The sequence below is a fragment of the Salmo salar genome, chromosome ssa03 (genome assembly GCF_905237065.1).
Source record: "Salmo salar chromosome ssa03, Ssal_v3.1, whole genome shotgun sequence".
In the NCBI taxonomy this organism is placed as follows: domain Eukaryota; kingdom Metazoa; phylum Chordata; class Actinopteri; order Salmoniformes; family Salmonidae; genus Salmo; species Salmo salar.
This window is the reverse complement of record NC_059444.1, coordinates 15,659,261-15,682,803: the sequence shown is the minus strand read 5'-3', so window position 1 is coordinate 15,682,803 and position 23,543 is coordinate 15,659,261. Positions and strand designations below refer to the sequence as shown.

The window sequence follows — 23,543 nt, the reverse complement described above, 5'->3', positions numbered from 1 at the left end:
TTATTATGTCAAAATATAGACTGAAATCCACAGCATGATCGGTCTTTAAGAGAGAAGAAGTTATACTCGGCCTGAAAGCGCCCCTTACTCCCATTAGACCATATAAAGACAAAAAGAAATGTGGGAAATCTCCCTCCCTCTTCCATTTATTTTCATCCATCATTCCCTCTCTCCTGTTAGGCTAAAGAAAGTCTTCGTTACTCCATCCCTCCTCCCACCCCTTTCTCCATCCCTCTCTCTGTAGCAGCAGTAAACCATCAGCGAAAGGGAAAAACACCACTAACACCCTGTAAATTGGTACAAATTACATCACGCTGCCAACAAAATGGGCCAGTCGATTTGCAGTGCTGCAATCAATGAAAGCCTGACAGGCAGAGACGTCTGCTTTACACACACACACAAACACACACACACAAAAAAAACAAAAAAACAACTGTGATAGGCCTGCGTGTTTTGGAATGGTTAGCCTTAAAGGGGATTTTATTGGTCAGGAGCACTTGGTTAAAATTTGTTCCAATGTATCTGTTTGAATTCAGTTTAGATAGTTTTAAATGGCCTGATATATTGCAGGCACACATAAACATGGACATCAAAACCATACACACAGATAGGCACGTAGTCATTGACACACACAATAGATTTTTATTGCAATTCTTACATATAAACTTTATTGGGAGAAAGGATGTTTGACAGTTCTATTTTTTTGATGAATGTCTTTTTAGAAGCCAGCAGCACCAATGTGTCGGCGGCAGCACCAATGTGTCGGCGGCAGCACCAATGTGTCGGCGGCAGCACCAATGTGTCGGCGGCAGCACCAATGTGTCGGCGGCAGCACCAATGTGTCGGCGGCAGCACCAATGTGTCGGCGGCAGCACCAATGTGTCGGCGGCAGCACCAATGTGTCGGCGGAAGCACCAATGTGTCGGCGGAAGCACCAATGTGTCGGCGGAAGCACCGTTGAACTGACGACCGAAGTCAGCCTGCATAAGGAGTCGCTAGAGCGCAATGAGCCAAGAAAAGCCCACCCCGGCCAAACCCTCCGCTAACCTGGACAACGCTGGGCCAATTGTGCACCACCCTATGGGACTCCCGGTCACGGCCGGTTGTGACACTGCCTGGGATCAAACCCGGGTCTGTAGTGACACCTCAAGCACTGCAACGCAGTGCTTTAGACCGCTGCGCCACTCGGGAGAGCATCTTATAATCTTAACTAATTTAAATATGTAACGCCTCAAAACCGTCATCACGTGCGCATTATACGGCTTTGTTAACAAACTTTAAGATAGCTCAAGCTAACTAAACCCTTTTCATCTGTGTTGTGACTTAACTAGCTAGGTACTGTACTTACCAGCATGGCAGAAAAGCACACTTTGTTGTGACTGGATGCCATAGCGTTCATTTAAAAAGTTACACTATTTTCCGAAGAATTAACATTTGATAGCAGTGGCTGCTTTTCATTTCAGGCTGCACTGAAAATGACTTTCATGTAAGTGCAGTGCACAGTTAGAGCGAAGTTGCTTTATTAGCTGGTGAGGACATTCGATAGGTCTTGCCAGGAAGCGAAACCTGAAGACGGATGCTGTGCCATCATCGACAGTGGATCTTGCAAGGGCTGACCATAACTTAAGTATCAGAGTTTGACGAGTTTGACTCGGTGGCTGTGGCTGGAACTGTGGCTGTTTTGACTTGTGAACGATATATTTTCTTTAACACACCTGATACGTCACTACGTCAGCATCGGCAGTGCAGCATTTAGGGCGATACGGCCTCCGCAGAAGTCAGGGCATTCATACATCTTGAGCTTCACAGAGCAGCACAGAGCTGTTGTGAAGAAAGTTGTCAAGGAAGTGAGTGTGTGTTTATACTGGACCTCCCACCCCCACCTACCATCAACCAATCACGTCAATGCGAAGCTATATGGAGCTTCCGCATGGTTACAAAATTTGGGCGGCGCACAGCGATGCGGTACAGACCACATTTTCGGATCAAGCATAAATTGGCTTTCAGCCCCCTACGTTGAGTCTGAGTACTGCCAGCACACAGCCGACACGCAGGAATGTTGACCATAAAAGGAGTTTGTTGGGTATTATCACACTTTCCATCTCCTTTTGTCTTTCCACTATCATCAAACTGTAATCATACACATTTTAGAAAATTCAACATCTACTGTCTGCACAGCTTCCCAGGCAAACACACCAGCAGGAATGCTGTGATACAAAATCAGTTCTCCCAAGGCAAAGAAGAGGGGATATGCTGTGAAGCCTGTGACAACCGACCCAACATACTGTAAGTCATATTGGTTGACCTGTCATATATTGCTTGTCTGTTTTTTGCTCTTGGGGCGCGTTGAGATTCTATGAAAAGCGCTATATAAATGTGAGAAATTATTATTTTTATAGTTATTCATTTCAAATGAATTGAACATTTCAGGCACACCAAATTTCAAATACAAACATTGAACAGTTCCACAAAAAAGTGCATGACCAAATATTGCATATTTTGAAATTGAGTACTTCAAAAATACCAGAAAACACATTGTAGAATGAGTAGATCACTACATTAATAAATTGATAGCATCATAACATCAGTAAATAAAAGGAAATTAAATTCACTCCCCATTTAACAAACATTTCCCTTTTCAAAAACATTACAGGCTACGTAAGAAGGCTCCTGGATCTCCTCCCCAGCGAGGTCACCCTTGATTCAGCACCGTATGTGGGGAAGCTGTGCGAGCTGTCCATCACAGGACCCCTGTCTGCCCAGTGTGAGAGGCCTGACAAGGAGGAGGCCACAGCTGGATTTGTCTCCCGCTTTCATCTTGGGGAAGACTGAAGCCAAATGGGTGACTGAAGCCAAGTAAGTGACTGAAGCCAAGTAAGTGACTGAAGCCTGCTTGATTGAAGCGGGGTACCGGGGTCTCCCTCCTCTGCAGCTCCCCTCACCATTAATCTCTGTAGTTGGCTGCAATACCTAAAGTCTAAGTAATTCACTTTTACTTGATATCCCATTTTGTTACTTTGTATTGTTATTTTCAAGCATTCTGATGGGAGATGAGTGGCTCAAAATTGCTTTTTTTATGTCATATGATGTCTCACCATTATTTCTCATGAGTGTTCATGTTGATGAATATTTTGTCTATGCTGGCCTAATGTAGATGATCAAATAAATGTCTGATAAATACATAATTCTAAACATATTGTCATTGATGATGCTAATGCAGAGGCACCAATACATTTTCTAGTACACTTATGTTATGCTGTTTTCATGCATATTCCCTTATGTCTAAGCTGACTCAGAGTTTATTCATTATGGTGAAGTGTATCAGTGAACTATATTCTGTAATTAGTTACAAAACAATATAAATGTAATTGTGTATTGCTGCTGTTTGTCTCATATCCAACCGTCTTTGATCAGCTCTGTTGACCATGAGAGTATTTTGCAGAGAAAAAGGGTTGAGGCATACTATTTAGGCTCGGAATGACATGCAGCCCATTGTTTACCCGGTTATCAAACGGTGCGGCCCGTTGTTTACCCGGTTATCAATGGTGCGGCCCATTGTTTACCCGGTTATCAAACGGTGCGGCCCATTGTTTACCCGGTTATCAATGATGCGACCCATTGTTTACCCGGTTATCAAACGGTGCGGCCCGTTGTTTACCCGGTCATCAATGATGCGACCCATTGTTTACCCGGTTATCAAACGGTGCGGCCCGTTGTTTACCCGGTCATCAATGATGCAGCTCATTGTTTACCTGAACATAAATGATGTGGCTCATTGTTTACCTTGTTACCTGGCAACGACCACAGGGTGTTTCAAAGAGCTGTCAGTCAAGGTGAGCTCATAAATATAAGCTCCCTGCCCACTCAGCCTGTTTTGTCAGGCTTCCTGATAGTTAGAGATGATAGAAAAGGTACAAGTTATTCAATTCTGAGAATTTTAATAGCGTAAAAATATGATGGGTGATTTTTAATCATGCAAAGGCTATTTTTACTTGGGCAATGACTGTGCAAAACCTCTAATATTTAATACATTAATGTGAAAACATTCCCAATATTGAGTTCCACCTCCTCCATTTGCCCTCAGAACAGACTATATTCGTTGGGGCATGGACTCTACAAGGTGTCAAAAGTGTTCCACAGGGATGCTGGTGGCCCATGTTGACTCCAATGCTTCTCAGAGCTGTGTCAAGTTGGCTGGATGTCCTTTGGGTGGTGGACCATTCTTGATACACACGGAAAACTGTTGAAAAACCCAGCAGGGTTGCAGTTCTTGACACAAACCGGTGCGCCTGGCATCCTTCCAAGGGCACTTACGTGTTTTGTCTTGCCCATTCACTCTGAATGGCACACATACACAATCCATGGCTCAATTGTCTCAAGGCAAAACAATTATTCTTTAACCAGTCTTCTCCCTTCATATTTTTTACTTCACACGTATTTTTCTTAAAACTGCATTGTTGGTTAAGGACTTGTAAGTAAGCATTTCACTGTAAGGTCTACACCTGCTGTATTCGGCGTATGTGACAAATAACATTTGATTTGATCTACACTGATTGAAGTGGATTTAACAAGTGACATCAATAAAAGATCATAGCTTTCCCCTGGATTCACCTGGTCAGTCTATGTCAATGTTTTGTACACTCAGTGTATATCTCAGAATCTAGAACTACTCCATATGTTAGAGCATTGTATGAAGGTGGCCGCATGCTTTCCAGACTAAACAGTTTGGAAGAGTTTGTGCATACAGAACATTTGGAAAGTATACAGAGCCCTTCACTTTTTCCACACTTTGTTACGTTACAGCCTTATTCTAAAACTGATTCAACTGTTTTTCCCCCTCATCAATCTACACACAATACCCCATAACGACATAGCAAAAACAGGTTTTTAGACATTTTTGTAAATGTATTTACATAAGGATTCAGAGCCTTTAGTCAGTACTTTGTTGAAGCTCCTTTGCAGCGATTACAGCCTCAAATCTTCTTGGGTATGATGCTACAATGAGTTTCTCCCATTCTTCTCTGCGAATCCTCTCAAGCTCTGTCAGGTTGGATGGGGAGCTTCGCTGCACAGCTATTTTCAGGTCTCTCCAGAGATGTTTGACGGGGTTTGGCTGGGCCACTAAAGGACATTCAGAGACTTGTCCCGAAGCATATGGTCGTTGTCCTGTTGGAAGGTAAACCTTTGTCCCCAGTCTGAGGTCCTGAGCGCTCTGTTTTCATCAAGGCTCTCTCAGCATCCTAAATGAGATGCTCAAACTCACTAGTGCAAAATGTCAATTGGCTATATTAAAACGGTTTAATTTGATCCTGAGTGTAGGTTATTTCCCTGACATCTGGAATCAAGGACTCATAACCCCAATCTTTAAGAACGGAGACAAATTTGACCCTAACAATTAGAGGCATTTGTGTAAACAGTAACCTGGGGAAGGTTTTCTGTAGTATAATAAATGTAAGAGTTCTAAACTTCCTTAATAAGCACAATGTCTTGAGTAAAAGCCAAATTGGATTTATACCAAAACATCGCACAACTGATCATATTTACATCCTACACACCCTGATAGATAAACATGTCCACCAAAATTATACCAAAATATACACTTGCTTTATCGACTTCCAAAAAGCATTTGATTCTATTTGGCATACAGGACTGTTCTACAAAGTCATTGAAAGTGGTGCAGGGGGTAAAACATATGACAATTAAATCAATGGCAATATATGCAGCATTAAAATTGTCAAGAAAAGAACAGAATTCTTCAAATCAGGGGCGGGGCCTTCACCAGGGTTGCAATCTGAGCCAATCTGATGCTCTGTATTTTTGCTCGGTTCGTCTTTCCCTCCGGACTAGTCTCCCAGTCCCTGCAGCTAAAGAACATTCCCACAGCATGATGCTGCCACCGCTGTGCTTCACCGTAGGGATGGTATTCACCAGGTGTGAAGCGGTGCCTGGTTTCCTCCAGACGTGATGCTTGGCATTCAGGCCAAAGAGTTCAATCTTGGTTTCATCAGACCAGAGAATTTTATTTCTCACTGTCAGAGTCCTTTAGAGGACTTTTGGCAAAGTCCAAGCGGCCATCATCTGCCTTTTATTGAGGAGTGGCTTCCGTCTGGCCACTCTACCATAAAAGCCTGATTGGTGGAGTGTCCTTCTGGAAGGTTCTACCATCTCCACAGAGGAATTCTGGAGTTCTGTCAGAGTGACCATCAGGTTCTCAGTCACCTCCCTGACCAAGGCCCATCTCCCCCAGTTTGGCAGGGATTGTCGGTGGTAGCAAACTTCTTCCATTTAAGAATGATGGAGGCCACTGTGTTCTTGGGGACCTTCAATGCTGCAGAAATGTTTTGGTACGCTTCCCCAGATCTGTGCTGTGACACAATTCTGTCTCAGAGCTCTACGGACAATTCCTTTGACCTCATGGCTTGGTTTTTGCTCTAACATATATACACAGTTGACAGTGTATATAGACAGGTGTGTGCCTTTCCAAATCCTGTCCAATCAATTTAATTTACCACAGGTGAACTCCAATCAAGTTGTAGAAACATCAAGGAAGATCAATGGAAACAGGATGCACCTGAGCTCAATTTCGAGTCTCATAGCAAAGGGTCTGAATACTTATGTAAGGTGCATATTTTTTGGGGGGCAAAAATGTATAAAAACCTGTTTTCGCTTTGTCATTAGGGGGTATTGTGTGTAGATTGATGAGGATATTATTATAAACACATTTTTTTAAACGATTTTAGAATAAGGCTGTAAAGCAACAAATTGTGGAAAAGGTGAAGGGGTCTGAATACTTTCCGAATGCACTGTACAGGTCTAAAAAGGGCATAAAATGGCCAATTTCATCATGATTTTCTCAACAATTGTTTGTGATACAAATGTAAAAGCATGTCAAACATCCTTCCTCCCAACAAAGTTTATATGTGAGAATTGCCAGAACAATCGGAGATACCCTGAATATTTATGGCTGTCATGGCATGGAATCGCCAATTTCTGATACTCACTACAGTGAGGGAAGAAAGTATTTGATCCCCTGCTGATTTTGTACATTTGCCCACTGACAAAGAAATGATCAGTCTATAATTTTAATGGTAACAGTGAGACAGAATAACAACAAAAAAACTCCAGAAAAACACATGTCAAAAATGTTATAAATTAATTAGCATTTTAATGAGGGAAATAAGTATTTGACCCCCTCTAAATCAGAAAGATTTCTAGCTCCCAGGTCTTTCATACAGGTAACGAGCTGAGATTAGGAGCACACTCTTAAAGGGAGTGCTCCTAATCTCAGTTTGTTACCTGTATAAAAAGACACCTGTCCACAGAAGCAATCAATCAATCAGATTCCAAACTCTCCACCATGGCCAAGACCAAAGAGCTCTCCAAGGATGTCAGGGACAAGATTGTATACCAACACAAGGCTGGAATGGGCTACAAGACCATCGCCAAGCAGCTTGGTGAGAAGGTGACAACAGTTGGTGCGATTATTCGCAAATGGAAGAAACACAAAAGAACTGTCAATCTCCCTCGGTCTGGGGCTCCATGCAAGATCTCACCTTGTGGAGTTGTAATGATCATGAGAACGGTGAGGAATCAGCCCAGAACTACACGGGAGGACCTTGTCAATGATCTCAAGGCAGCTGGGACCATAGCTACCAAGAAAACAATTGGTAACACACTACGCCGTGAAGGACTGAAATCTTGCAGCGCCCGCAAGGTCCCCCTGCTCAAGAAAGCACATATACATGCCCGTCTGAAGTTTGCCAATGAACATCTGAATGATTCAAAGGACAACTGAGTGAAAGTGTTGTGGTCAGATGAGACCAAAATGGAGCTCTTTGGCATCAACTCAACTCGCCGTGTTTGGAGGAGGAGGAATGCTGCCTATGACCCCAAGAACACCATCCCCACCGTCAAACATGGAGGTGGAAACATTATGCTTTGGGGGTGTTTTTCTGCTAAGGGGACAGGACAACTTCACCGCATCAAAAGGGACGATGGACGGGGCCATGTACCGTCAAATCTTGGGTGAGAACCTCCTTCCCTCAGCCAGTGCATTGAAAATGGGCCGTGGATGGGTATTCCAGCATAACAATCACCCAAAACACACGGCCAAGGCAACAAAGGAGTGGCTCAAGAAGAAGCACATTAAGGTCCTGGAGTGGCCTAGCCAGTCTCCAGACCTTAATCCCATAGAAAATCTGTGGAGGGAGCTGAAGGTTTGAGTTGCCAAACATCAGCCTCGAAACCTTAATGACTTGGAGAAGATCTGCAAAGAGGAGTGGGACAAAATCCCTCCTGAGATGTGTGCAAACCTGGTGGCCAACTACAAGAAACGTCTGACCTCTGTGATTGCCAACAAGGGTTTTGCCACTAAGTACTAAGTCATGTTTTGTAGATGGGTCAAATACGTTTTTCCCTCATTAAAATGCAAATAATTTTATAACATTTTTGACATGCGTTTTTCTGGATTTTTTTGTTGTTATTCTGTCTCTCACTGTTCAAATAAACCTACCATTAAAATTATAGACTGATAATTTCTTTGTCAGTGGGCAAACGTACAAAATCAGCAGGGGATCAAATACTTTTTTCCCCATCACTGTATAATGCTTTAATAGTCTATAGCACTAAGGGGAATGTTATTAACGTTACAGTGATGAAATATCTCCTCGCCGACACCCACACAAAGTACATTCATTTATTTTTCACAAACACACCCCTGTGGCCACATCCATAAACCTCTCAAGGAGCACGAAAGATTTAGATGACAGATTCACAGCCCGGGCTGCAGCCAATAATGACATTTAATATATGATAGCTTAAGATGACACGCACACCTTACATTTTTCACCCGTTCCTGTTCAAGCAAGCATAGACTGAATGTCTTCTGTGTTCTGAAAGGAGGATGAAATAGTTTGAATGCTAAATTTTTTTTTTTTTTTAAATGACACATTCATACATGAATAAATTCATAAATTCACACACTGCTGCATGCTAGGGTTGAACACTCACACATGCCTATGTTAGAGACGTCACATTGCTTGCTTTGCCCATACCACTTCCCACCAATTCAGCTAATACCTGGCTGGAACTGGGGACCTCTGCTTTTGATAACACATGTGACCACCCTCCTTGACAACGTTCCAACCATTTGAGCCACCTGGAAGGTACCAATTGGATGGCTCCATCTGCGAAATTTCAAGCTAGCTGTGGAGTGAGCTTACAGTACGTTCTCAACTCTGTTACACACACACACACACAGGCCTACCAAACCAAAACGCAGATGGGACACTTGACTCCATAAAAAGCTCTCTTCTCGCAAGTATAATGTTAGCCAGCGGTCAGGGACTTCTCAGATAAAAAACACACAGATAAACAATAGAGACTTTAACAACCTCTACTGCTCTCTAATCACCTTCTCACCCTAAAAGAGAAGGGAAAAGAGAGTGAGAGACAGAAGAGGAAGAGAGAGGGAGGGATAACAAACCAAGCGAGAGGTCAGCAGCTGACAAAATAAAAGGGATGAAGTCAGAATGAAACCCTGTCGTCTAACCCATGGGAGAACGACTGCGCATGTCTCCATGAGACGCCATCTTAATGGACTTAATTTGGCTTCAATGCGCTATTGAGTTGTCATATAGGAATTAATGGGGTCACGTGATTGATGGCTTTGTCCATTCATATATACAGTCATTGGTCTAACCATCCCAGCAGCACAGCTCAGAGTTCACCCCCCGCCCCTCCAATCTAAACATGGTAGGACAACAGCAAAATGGGGGGGGGGGGGGCGGATAAATTAGTCCCCCAAAAAATCTGGTTTAAAAATAGATATCAGGATTCACTATACTTTTAATGTAAGTAATGGGGGGAAATCCCAGGATGGCTAATGGGAGAATTCCCGACACACATTGAGCGGAAGAGAGTCGAATCCTGTCCAGCTGTGGCCTCTGGGCCATTAAAGACGACAGGAAAAGACAGGAGAGAGATGAAAGGAAACACAGTGTCTGGGAGAAAGCTGGCCAGCCGTGAGAGGATGCCAAAACACACACACGGTCACACACAGTAACACACACTAACACAGAGGTCTTAATTATAGAGTATATAGATAGAGTAACATAAAGAGTAAACAGTGTCATGCGGTATCATCCTCTCTCAGGGATGCATACATAAAGTCACTTTCACACAACCCAGCAAATTCCTCTTTACCGTGCTCTCCCTCTTACACGCGCACGCTTAAACAAGCCACTTACAGAGTTAACAGTAGCGAAGCTCCCCTCTGTGCAACTCCACTCTGTCTCTTGTTGCTGTTCCTCCTCAAAGCCGATATAAAACAAACCAAAAGAGAAGAGCGGTGACAAAAGCTCTCCCTCTCTCCTTTGTGGAAAGAACTGAAGGAGAAAAAGAAGAGAGGAGAACAGAAGCAGGTTGAGTCCTGCTGAGGGAAAGCCTGTCCCCAGAGAGGTAACCCCCTCTCTTCCCTCCCTGGCAGAGGCTAAGCCATTCGATATCGCTACTGCTCCTGTCCTCGGCGACTCTTCCTCGCTGCTGTGGCGTCCTTCGCTACGGTGTCCGTCACTATCGAGCACTCCTCTTCTTCGGAGTTAGTTTCAGTTCAGCACACACACACAGAGAGAGAGAGAGAGAGAGAGAGAGAGAGAGAGAGAGAGAGAGAGAGAGAGAGAGAGAGAGAGAGAGAGAGAGAGAGAGAGAGAGAGAGAGAGAGAGAGAGAGAGAGAGAGAGAGAGAGAGAGAGAGAGAGAGAGAGAGAGAGAGAGAGAGAGAGAGAGAGAGAGAGAGAGAGAGAGAGAGAGAGAAAAGAGGAGGATAAAAGGGAGGGCTGGCTGCCTCATGCTGAAAGCAGATCCCCTCTGATCTCATCAAGCAGGGTTACCGACGGCAACCAGACAGACGGGCAGCTGAGGGGACACGCCCATTTCATTTCCCCCACCCCCATCTGAGCCCAACCAACCCCCTCTGCCAAACAGATAGACACATGGCACACACATACAAATGATATGTACAAACTGATAGATAGAATACCACACATCCACAAGCATATAGCCTAAGCCTATATTAATACATAGTGCACAATATTTAAAAACAAACACTAATATGGCATATACAATCAATACAAACACACATTTGACGCACACAGAATCTAAAACACACATTTGCACATACAGTGAAATACCAACATACATTGCATACACACATACAGCTGTCTACAGTATAAAAGACACATATAGCTTTCATTATTTTAGTTTTACAGCTTTTTCCTGTCATATCAGACAGATCCAATGAGAAGGAGGTGATAGTACACAATTGCCCCCTTTCATTCTACCCGTCCCACCTCGGCCTACTACAATGTAGCGAGGTAAATGGGAAATGCGTAGCACTGTAGAAACACACCCTCGCCACAAACATCTGAGCCAGACCTACTTCTAACCCAATTTATCTTTCCCCCACATATATACTATGGCTGGGAATTGCCAGGGACCTCACGATACCATATTATCACGATACTTAGGTGTGGATACGCAGTGGCGGATTTAGGCATAGGCGACATGGGCAGCCGCCCAGGGCGGCACGGGGCAACTGCACAAAGAAAATATATAGATATTCCGAATGGTGACATTTGCGCAAATCGGTTTTCTATCGCTCATTTGCACGTCACGTCAGTGATATCATGTCACCGTGTGGGACTGTGGGTCAATTAACCTTGTCGGAGCGTGCACCCTGATTCTAGTTTGTGAGCTAGGCAGGCTACTACCTGGGAAGGTCTCCCACTCAGAAGTACGAGATGGGGAGGGGCTAGGTTGACCTAAGGTCTCCCAACTGGAAGCCTGAGGTACGGGGAGCGGCGGAATCTATCAAATAGTGCACCTCTATTTTTGTACAGTACTAATGCAATTAGTTGTGCAATTTAGTTTGTATTTCCCGTTTTTAAGTGCAATAGTGTAATAATCAGGTTCTCTTCTTTATAAATGTGTTATTGTATTTGTGTGATATAGGATTTGTGCAATTTAGTTTTATGTGTGTTTTTTGTTAGCAATAGGGTAATAGTGTAATAATTCGAATCTTTTTTTATTTGTATTTATATACTACAATTTGTTTCCATTTGTCTTTGTTAGGTCTTTTTGATATTTATGAGTGGGGGGTGGGCTGAAGGGGAGGAGCCATACAAGCTAGAATCTCCACTGCATACGATATGTACTACGATTCTCATGATTCTATACGTATGGTGATTCGATTCTGTGATTCTCATGATTCTATACGTATGGTGATTCGATTCTGTGATTCTCATGATTCTATACGTATGGTGATTCGATTCTGTGATTCTCATGATTCTATACGTATGGTGATTCGATTCTGTGATTCTCATGATTCTATACGTATGGTGATTCGATTCTGTGATTCTCATGATTCTATACGTATGGTGATTCGATTCTGTGATTCTCATGATTCTATACGTATGGTGATTCGATTCTGTGATTCTCATGATTCTATACGTATGGTGATTCGATTCTGTGATTCTCATGATTCTATATGTATGGTGATTCGATTTATATTTTACTGCGATTTGATGTTCCAAACATGTCGCTCACTTTATGTCTGCTGCAGAGACAAGAGAGGGGAGGAGAAAATTAGTTTTGATCATTCACGGAAATAAAAGTTCTGAAAACATGTTGGCTCATTATTAAAAAAAGGAGAACAAGCTATAGGATGAAAAATACCACCTTAGCATGATATACATAACCAATGCTTATGTGTGTTTCAGGTTTCTGTTTTCATCTCCTCCCTCCTGAGCCCTGGCATAAATTGCCTCCTCGTTTTCCGCTCCAGAGCTTTTTAACACTTGGGAAGCCACATGAGGTCCAGGGACTTGGGGTGTGTGTGGTTATCTGCAGAACAAAGGGCCCCTCCCTCTCTCCCCATAGAGAGAATAGGGGCCAAGGGCCCCCCATCTGAGCAGCTTCTGACAATAGAGGGGCCAGAGGGCAAAAGTGTGTGTGTTTGTATGTGTGTGAACCACCTCCTGCCAACAAATGAGTCGTAGACAAAGCCTCCCAACTGTCCACACAAGGCCCAAGGGAGTGAGAAAGTGAGGAGGGGAAGGGGGATGGATGATTGAGACAAAGAACTAAAACCTTGGTACTTGAGCCCTAAGGGTTAGGGTAGAGGAGGATGGAGAGAAAGTGGGGGAAGAGGGGGCGGTGGAGAAAAGGGTTAGGGTAGAGGAGGATGGAGAGAAAGTGGGGGAAGAGGGGGCGGTGGAGAAAAGGGTTAGGGTAGAGGAGGATGGAGAGAAAGTGGGGGAAGAGGGGGCGGTGGAGAAAAGGGTTAGGGTAGAGGAGGATGGAGAGAAAGTGAGGGAAGAGGGGGCGGTGGAGAAAAGGGTTAGGGTAGAGGAGGATGGAGAGAAAGTGAGGGAAGAGGGGGCGGTGGAGAAAAGGGTTAGGGTAGAGGAGGATGGAGAGAAAGTGAGGGAAGAGGGGGCGGTGGAGAAAAGGGTTAGGGTAGAGGAGGATGGAGAGAAAGTGGGGGAAGAGGGGGCGGTGGAGAAAAGGGTTAGGGTAGAGGAGGATGGAGAGAAAGTGAGGGAAGAGGGGGCGGTGGAGAAAAGAGCTATGCTCATTTGGCAGTCGTCAAAGTGACCGTGGACGGATGGCAAACAAACAAAAAAAGGAAAGGATCAGTTTGCAGAAGGGGATGGTGAAAGGGATGGTGAAAGGGATGGTGAGGAGAGGGGGAGAGAGGGAGGAGAGAGGGGGAGGAGTAGCAGATATCCACTGCTTTTGTGCTGAACAGTCAGACCTCATTCCACACGTGTGGACATACATAATAGCAAAATTGACATGGGGGGTGGGGACAACTTTGGACACGAAACACAGTCCAACTCCGCCTCTTTCTCAATTTTCAAACAGAAATAGGGTGTCTTTGGTGGTTCATCGATGTGCCATTCGAATTAGCTAGTTTGTTAGGTAAGCGAGCCACTTGCTAAGCGAGCCACTTGCTAAGCGAGCCACTTGCTAACTCCTCCAGTATGTGTTCATGCCATTTCACCGGATTTGTTTTTGGATGGAAGGTGTAGAGATTGTTAAAAAATTACACATCTGTAGCCAAATATCTTCATCCATTTGTTTTTAAGAATTAAATGACGATGTATTGATCAGTTACAATGTTTAAAAAGGTGGATTTCTGGTAAGGATAAAATATTTATGCTCATTCTCACAGTTGTGACACACAAATCGGTGTTGTAAAGTTTTCCACTTCACATACAATTGAAAAACGGATTATAAATTATCAAATTCGAGTGCTTGAACCTCAATCTCCATGGCACCCACGCAGACCTGCATCCTTCATTCTGGCTTAGAAGTTACAACCTCCTACACACACTACCCAGGGGGTCTTTATTTCCTACCTCTATTCTCTCAGCAAACTTTTCTTTTCACATTTAGCAGCTCACATTCTCTCGAAAGTGAGTCAATTATTTTTCACTTAGATTAAATCCTTTTAAACATTGCTGGGTAAAGAGGACAGCAGGTGACTTTTTTTCTGACTATGTTAAACGGACAGATTTATATTGGGATATTGTTATTATGCTAATTATATTTCAGCGAGTGTGTGGACACACTAGGGGGTTAAAGCCAGTACTTTTGCATACGGTTTAACCGGAAGTGCACACAAGACGCTATTTACCTCAATTTAAAAAAATATATATTCTTATTTTACTTACGCAAAAACAAAAAACTAATGTGGTATATTGGTTCATACATTTTTTTTTGAAATGTGTGATCCGAGTCTTTTAACCAAAATATTACTGATGAGACCAACATTTTCACCTTCCCCTTTAAGGGTGGTAGATTACCGTAGTAGCATGACTAGTCATGTTTGTGCCTGTGAGATTGAGTCTGACTAGTCGTCTTCTCTTCCCTAGCAGTAGAAACTCAAAACATAGAAAAACAACCTAGCTTGTGAACAAAACAATGTAAATAGCCAAGAAACACAAGGACAAAGTCTCAATTCAGTAGACCTTCGATTCAAGTACAGTACCAGTCAAAACTTGACACACTACCTCATTCAAGGGTTTTACATTTATTTTTACTATTTTCTACATTGTAGAATAATAGTGAAGACATCAAAACTATGAAATTACACATTTGTCCATTTGTCTTGACAGCTTTGCACACTCTTGGCATTGTCTCAACCAGCTTCATGAGACAGTCACCAGGAATGCTTAATTTGTGAAATTTCTTTCCTTAATGCGTTTGAGCCAATCAGTTGTGTTGTGACAAGGTAGGGTTGGTATACAGAAGACAGCCCTATTTGATAAAAGACCAAGTCCATATTATGGCAAGAACAGCTGAAATAAGCAAATAGAAACGACAGTCCATCATAACTTTAAGACATGAAGGTCAGTCAATGCCGAACATTTCAAGAACTTTGAAAGTTTCTTCAAGTGCAGTCGCAAAAACCATCAAGCGATATGATGGAAACATGCTCTCATGAGGACTGACACAAAAAAGGAAGACCCAGAGTTACCTCTGCTGCAGAGGATAAGTTCATTAGAGTCAGAAATTGCAGCCCAAATAAATGCTTCACAGAGTTCAAGTAACAGACACATCTCAACATCAACTGTTCAGAGGAGACTGCATGAATCAGGCCTTCATGGTCGAATTACTGCAAAGAAACCACTACTAAAGGACACCAATAAGAAGAGACTTGCTTGGGCCAAGAAACACGAGCAACGGACATTAGACCGGTGGAAATCTGTCCTTTGGTCTGATGAATCCAAATTTGAGATTTTTGGTTCCAACCGCCGTGTCCTTGTGAGAAGCAGAGTAGGTGAACGGATGATCTCCGCATGTGTGGTTCCCACCATGAAGCATGGAAGAGGTGGCGTGATCGTGTGGGGGTGCTTTGCTCGTGACACCATCTGATTTATTTAGAATTCATGGCACACTTAACCAGCATGGCTTCCAAAGCATGTTGCAGCGATATGCCATCCCATCTGGTTTGCGCTTAGTGGGACTATCATTTGTTTTTCAACAGGACAATGATCCAACACACCTCCTGGCTGGGTATGGGCTTTTTGACCAAAAAGGAGAGTGATAGAGCGCTGCATCAGATGACCTATCCGCCCCAATCACCCGACCTCAACCCAATTGAAATGGTTTGGGATGAGTTGGACTGCAGTGTAACAGCTGTCTTCAGAAATGGACCAAGGCGCAGCGGGAATGTGAATACTCATACTTTTAATAAACTCAAGTAAGGCATCCACAGGACAAACAATAAACCAGACAGCAACAGTCTTGCAGGGACATACAACGCAGTGCAAGGACAACTACCCACAATCCCAAAGAAAAACACACCATTCTATATAGGACTCCCAATCAAAGGCAAGTGTGTTGAGTTGCCTTTGATTGGGAGTCCTATATTAGTAGGGTGTGTTTGTCTGTGTGTTTGTGGGTAATTGTTTGTGAGCACTGCGTTTATTGAGCCTGCTACACTGTCTAGTCGTGAGTACTGTTTATTGTTTTGTTTTTCCTGTGGATGCTTTTCGTTTTTTCCATTAAAAGAATGAGTATCCACATACCCGCTGCATTTTGGTCTTCTCTCCACTACGACACCTGTTACAGAACTACCCACCACCAAGGGACCAAGCAGCGGACGAACGAGGAGGAAGGATGGACATGGGCAGAGTTAAGGATGAGCGTTTCCAGGGCTATGGAAGAGTTAAGTAAACTCGAGAGGCAGCCCCAATAATTTTTTTGGGGGGGCACAAGGGCAGTTTTGCGGGGCAGGAATGGAGCCCCAGGCCAGCTCCCCGCACTAGCCCTGAGGTGCGTGTCTTCAGGCTGGCACGTCCAGTACCAGCCCCACGCATCAGGCGTCTAGTGTGTCAGCCTCGCCAGTCAGGAGTCGCCAGAGCCGCCCGCCACCTCCCTTCCCTCCCTTATTGTTTAGGGGGATATTTTTTGTTTGGGGGTTTGTTTTTTCTTTTAGGTCCATTCCGGGGTCTGCACCTTTAGGGGGGGTACTGTCACTTCCTGACCAGTTAAGGGTTATGTGTTGTTGTAGTTTGGTCAGGATGTGGCAGAGGGTATTTGTTTTATATGGTTCGGGGTGGTGTAGGTAGGTTGTTTTATTTATGTATTCCGGGGGTTTTGGGCACTGCTCTGTGTTTATGTATTTCTAGGTTTAGTTAGTTAGTTGTGGGTATAGGTTCTAGGTTTGTTTTCTATGTAGAGTTAATTGGGATTGGACTCCCAATTGAAGGCAGGTGTGTTGAGTTGCCTTTGATTGGGAGTCCTATATTAGTAGGGTGTGTTTGTCTGTGTGTTTGCGGGTAATTGTTTGTGAGCACTGCGTTTATTGAGCCTGCTACACTGTCTAGTCGTGAGTACTGTTTATTGTTTTGTTTTTCCTGTGGATGCTTTTCGTTTTTTCCATTAAAAGAATGAGTATCCACATACCCCGCTGCATTTTGGTCTTCAGGTTTTTAGAACATTTTCTTAATTAAAAAAAAGAAGGAAAATATCACATTTATATAAGTATTCAGACAATTTACTCAGTACTTTGTTGAAGCACCTTTGGCACAGACTACAGCCTTGAGTCTTCTTGTGTGTGACGCTACAAGCTTGGCACACCTGTATTTGGGGAGTTTCTCCCATTCTTCTCTGCAGATCCTCTCAAGCTCTGTCAGGTTAGATAGTGAGAGTTGCTGTACAGATATTTTCAGGTCTCTCCAGAGATGTTCGATCGGTTTCAAGTCCAGGCTCTGGTTGGGTAACTCAAGGACATTCTGAGACTTGTCCCAAAGCCACTTCTGCGTTGTCTTGGCTGTGTGCTTAGGGTTGTTGTCCTGTTGGAAGGTGAACCTTTGCCCCAGTCTGAGGTCCTGATCGCTCTGGAGCAGGCTTTCATCAATGATCTCTCTGTACTTGGCTCTGTTCATCTTTCCCTCGATCCTGACTAGTCTCCCAGTCTCTGCCCCTGAAAAACATGCTGCTGCCACCACCATGCTTCACCGTAGGGATGGTGTCAGGTTTCATCCAGATGTGATGCTTGGCATTCAGGCCAAAGAGCTCAAATCTTGGTTTCATCAGACCAGAGAATCTTGTTTCTCATGGTCTGAGAGTCTTTAGGTGCCTTTCGGCAAACTCCACGCGGCTGTCATGTGCCTTTTACTGAAGAGTGGCTTCCGTCTGACCACTAACATAAAAGGCCTGATTGGTGGAGTGCTGCAAAGATGGTTGTCCTTCTGGAAAGTTCTCCCATTTCCACAAAGGAACTCCAGAGCGCTGTCAGAGTGACCATCGGGTTCTTGGTCACATCCCTGACCAAGGCCCTTCTCCTCCCCCCCCACCCCGATTGCTCAGTTTGGCTGGGCGGCCAGTTCTAGGAAGAGTCTTGAGGAAGAGTCCAAACTTCTTCCATTTAAGAATGATGGAGGCCACTTCGACCTCATGGCTTGGTTTTAGCTGTGACATGCACTGTCAACTCTGGGACCTTTTATTGACAGTTGTGTGCCTTTCCAAATCATGTCCAATCAATTGAATTTACCACAGGTGGACTCCAATTAAGTTGTAGAAACATCAAGGATGATCAATGGAAACAGGATGCACCTGAGCTCAATTTCGAATATCATAGCAAAGGGTCTGAATACTTAAGTAAATAAGGTATCTGTTATTTGTGTTTAATACATTTGGTAAAATTTCTAAAAACCTGTCTTCCCTGTGTCATTATGGGGTATTGTGATGTCATTATGGGGTATTGTGATGTCATTATGGGGTATTGTGATGTCATTATGGGGTATTGTGATGTCATTATGGGGTATTGTGTGTAGATTGATGAGGATTCTTTTTTTTAAATCAATTTTTGAATAAGTCTAACGTAACATTTGTAAAAAGACAAGGGGTCTGAATACTTTCCGAAGGCACTGTGTATATATAGTGCATTTGGAAATTATTTAGACCCCTTGACATTGAGATTTTGTTATGTAGATTATTCTAAAATTGATTAGTTTTTCCCCCTTCAATCTACACACACAAAACACCCCATAAAGACGAAGCAAAACACTTTTTTTTCAGAAATATTTGCAAATTGATATAACAAAAAAAATGAAATATAATGATTATATACTACATGTGTGATATCAGTTTTCTTCAGGTGAATATGATTGGTTGTTGATTGACCGACTGAAAGGGAACTCTTTGTTCCAGTTTCAATTGTTGAACGTCTACAGGGCAAGAGTTGTTCCTTGCAATTCCTTGATAAATTCAATCAATTAAGTCTAATTTACAAAGTGCTTTTTTACAGATGCGTTTGTGGCGCATCACAATGCTTACAACCTTTCAAAACAGCTTGCGTGTTTCGACAAATGCATCTGTAAAAGACCTTAAGCAAATACGATTTGATTGAGTCAATGAGGAAAATCTTCTTTGGTTTAGAAATCAGTTTTAACAAACACTGGTTCCGAGAAGGCAGCACACATACAGACGATACCAAGCCACTACTACAGCGGCCACTGCTAACAGACTACATAGACAAGCACAATAGGGAGTGAAAATATTATTGGGTACCAAGGGGGCGGCAGGTAGCATAGTGGTTAGAGTGCTAGGCCAGTAACCAAAAGGTTGCTGGATCGAATCCCTGAGTTGACAAGGTAAAAATCTGTCGTTCTGCCCACTGTTCCCCGGGCGACCAAGACGTGGATGTCGATTATGGCAGCCTCCCGAACCTCTCTGATTCAGAGTTGTTGGGTTAAATGCCGAAGACACATTCCAGTTGAATGCATTCAGTTGTATTCCCCTTTCCCTAATATGTTGAGTCATCAAAGTAACCCTATCTATTCTACAGTATACATATCTATCTGCAAAGTGACTGTATCTGTGTGGATGTTTGCTGCCAGGGGAGAACAGGGCAGGTAACTCAAGTCCAAGGCCCGGGATGGTGGCGAGTGAATGAGAGAGATGAAGGGAGTGAGAGAGGAAGAATGGCAGGGGACAGCATAGCTGCCTAGCCTCTCTGAAATATTCAGGGCCGAGTCACTGGAAAGGGGCACGGTGCTATCAGGTTTCACCCTACATTCACCAGGTTTAGGAGGCTAACAGTGAGCAGGCACTATGTGTGTGTTATCCACTCAAGTGTGTATATGCCCACTAAGCACTGTCCCAGTTACATTATTTACCTGGCTTATCGGGGTCAACGCTAATAATCAATGGGCAGCTGACAACACCATGCCAGTGGAGAGCTCGTGTCATACATGCTGCTATTGACCTAGTTTCACTGTGTGTGCATTTCAATATAAGCCAACATATTGAAAGAGAAGACTTAGCAGTAACCCAAACCCTTAGGGTTCTATGAAATAATCTAAAGGGCTTTTTACACAACTGATCAGGACCGAGGCGAGCCATACTGTACTGAGCTGGCCTGGTTATGCATCCATCCATCCACATGCTTATTGACCTTACCATGATGCTTATTGTGGGCAATGTAAAAAGATACTATCTGAACCAGCCAGAAGTTTGGTTTGGATCGACCCAATAGGCAGGTAGCCTAGTGGTTAGAGCGTTGGGCCAGTAACCGAAAGGTTGCTGGATCGAATCCCGGAGCAGACAAAGTAAAAATCTGTCGTTCTGCCCCTGAACAAGGCAGTTAACCCACTATGCCCCGGTAGGCCATCATTGTAAATAAGAATTTGTTCTTAACTGACTTGCCTAGTTAAATAAAAATACATTTAAAAAGTGCGAAAAGGTTATTGAGGACTGGAGATGCCTACCCCTGAATCGGGTCATTGGAGTACAGTCTGCTATACACTTATAATAAATCACCAATTAGTTACAGTCGCCCAAACCATGGGACAGAAACATTCACATACTAACAATACACTTCTGAATCAATTGGTCAGGCAAGAGTCAAACAAGATATAGAGGAATGTGTTACCTGTTGGTTCTTAGGAAAGCCACATCTAGTCTGTAGGTGAGACTCGGGGTTGAAAGATTAGTCCAATGTGTGGTGTGAGTCTGCAACAGAAACAAGAGAGAGATATTGAGTTATCAAGGAAACTACACAGAAAATATTTAAGCAATAAGGCACGAGGGGGTGTGGTATACACTACCGGTCAAAAGTTTAAGAACACCTACTCATTCAAGGGTTTTTCTTCATTTTCACCATTTTCTACATTGTAGAATAATAGTGAAGACATCAAAGCTATGAAATAACACATATGGAATCATTCGACGGCCCTGAAAGAACTTCATTGGACTCTATGTAAACTAGAAACCACATATCCTGAGGCTGCATTTATTGTAGCTGGGGAATTTAACAAAGCTAAATTTGAAAACAAGGCTCCCTAAATTTTATCAGCATATCGAATGCGCGACCCGGGCTGGCAGCATTCTGGATCATTGCTACTCTAACTTCCGCTAACGCATACAAAGCCCTCCCTCGCCCTCCTTTCGGCAAATCTGACCACGACTTCATTTTGTTGCTCCCAGCCTATAGACAGAAACTAAAATTGGAAGCTCCCGCCCTCAGGTCTGTTCAACGCTGGTCCGACCAATCTGATTCCACGCTTCAAGATTGCGTCGATTACGTGGACTGGGATATGTTCCGGATAGCCTCAGACAACAACATTGATGTATATGCTGATTCGGTGAGCAAGTTTATTAGCAAGTGCATAAGTGATGTTGTACCCACGGTGACTATTAAAACCTTCCCCAACCAGAAACCGTGGATTGATGGCAGCATTCGCGCAAAACTGAAAGCACGAACCACTGCTTTTAATCATGGCAAGGTGACCCGGAAACATGACCGAATACAAACAGTGTAGCTATTCCCTCCGCAAGGCAATCAAACAAGCTAAGCGTCAGTATAGAGACAAAGTAAAGTCGCAATTGAACGGCTCAGACACGAGACATGTGTGTTTACAGACATAATCAATCCCTATCCTAGTCTGCTGTTCCCACATGCTTCAAGAGGGCTACCATTGTTCCTGTTCCCAAGAAAGCTAAGGTAACTGAGCTAAACCACTATCGTCCCGTAGCACTCACTTCTGTCATCATGAAGTGCTTTGAGAGATTAGTCAAGGATCATATCACCTCCACCCTACCTGACACCTTAGACCCACTCCAATTTGCTTACCGCCCCAATATGTCCACAGACGACGCAAATCGCCATCACACTGCCCTAACCCATCTGGACAGGAGGAATATCTATGTAAGAATGTTGTTCATCGATTACAGCTCAGCATTTAACACCATAGTACCCTCCAAACTCGTCATTAAGCTCGAGACCCTGGGTCTCGACCCCGCCCTGTGCAACTGGGTCTTGAACTTTATGACGGGCCGCCCCCAGGTGGTGAGGGTAGGTAACAACATCTCCACCCCGCTGATCCTCAACACTGGGGCTCCACAAGGGTGCGTTTTTAGCCCTCTCCTGTACTCCCTGTTCACCCATCACTGCATGGCCATGCATGCCGCCAACTCAATCATCAAGTTTGCAGACGGCACTACACTGGTAGGCTTGATTACTAACAACAAAGCTGGGACCAAGAGACTGTTAAAATAGCCATCACTAACATTGAGTGGCTGCTGCCAACATACTGACTCAAATCTCTAGCCACTTTAATAACATACATTTATTACATCCAATTTTGTAACTAGTCACTTTAAACGATGCCACTTTATATAATGTTTACATACCCTACATTACTCATCTAATATGTATATATTGTACTCTATACCATCTACTGCATCTTGCTTATGCCGCACGGCCATTGCTCATCCCATATTTTTATGTACATATTCATTCCTTTACACTTGTGTGTATAAGGTAGTTATAGTGAAATTGTTAGATATTACTGCATGGTCGGAACTGGAAGCACAAGCATTTCGCTACACTCGCATTAACATCCGCTAACCATGTGTATGTGACCAATAAAATGTGATTTGATGTCCAAGACAGAATCAGGTCCCATTCAACAGGAGCAATTTTTCAGATGATGTATCCATTGATTTGACTGTTTTGTGCCCAACATATTGGGAGAAAGGTGTGGTTTTGGGTTATGGTTTGGGATGTAGAATACATAAAACAATGTGATCCAGATATGAATGTGGGCGCCAATCCCAGTGGCTGACAGATGGTTCAGTCCCAGTGGCTGACAGATGGTTCAGTCCCAGTGGCTGACAGATGGTTCAGTCCCAGTGGCTGACAGATGGTTCAGTCCCAGTGGCTGACAGATGGTTCAGTCCCAGTGGCTGACAGATGGTTCAGTCCCAGTGGCTGACAGATGGTTCAGTCCCAGTGGCTGACAGATGGTTCAGTCCCAGTGGCTGACAGAGGTCGTTGGCTGAAGCGCATGTGAATGGGGCCCAGAGCAAGTGGACAGTAAAGGATCACGAGGAGAGAAATTCATGGGGCACTAAAATATTAATGACTTTATCTTGCTCAAAATCTGTGAGGCGGTGGCATGTCTACATTAGGGAGAATAAACACTGGTCTGAGACATGACGCTGTTCAATTAGATTCTTAATAGATAA

At 43.6% G+C, this 23,543-nt stretch overlaps 1 protein-coding gene across 5 annotated transcripts in view; it reads right to left on the bottom strand.

Moving 5' to 3' along the window:
- LOC106599042 (SPRY domain-containing SOCS box protein 4) overlaps positions 1 to 23,543 on the bottom strand; it is a 133,902-nt gene that overhangs the window by 71,196 nt on the left and 39,163 nt on the right. For 2 of the 5 annotated variants that reach the window (XM_014190093.2, XM_014190094.2), the window contains 2 exons: positions 20,947 to 21,026; positions 10,248 to 10,385 (listed from right to left, as the gene is read on the bottom strand). The gene's annotated coding sequence lies outside the window, so the exon portion shown is untranslated. Of the gene's footprint in view, positions 1 to 10,247; positions 10,676 to 20,946; positions 21,027 to 23,543 lie in introns of those variants that run through there. The other 3 variants (XM_014190096.2, XM_014190097.2, XM_045714548.1) reach the window with 2 other exon arrangements.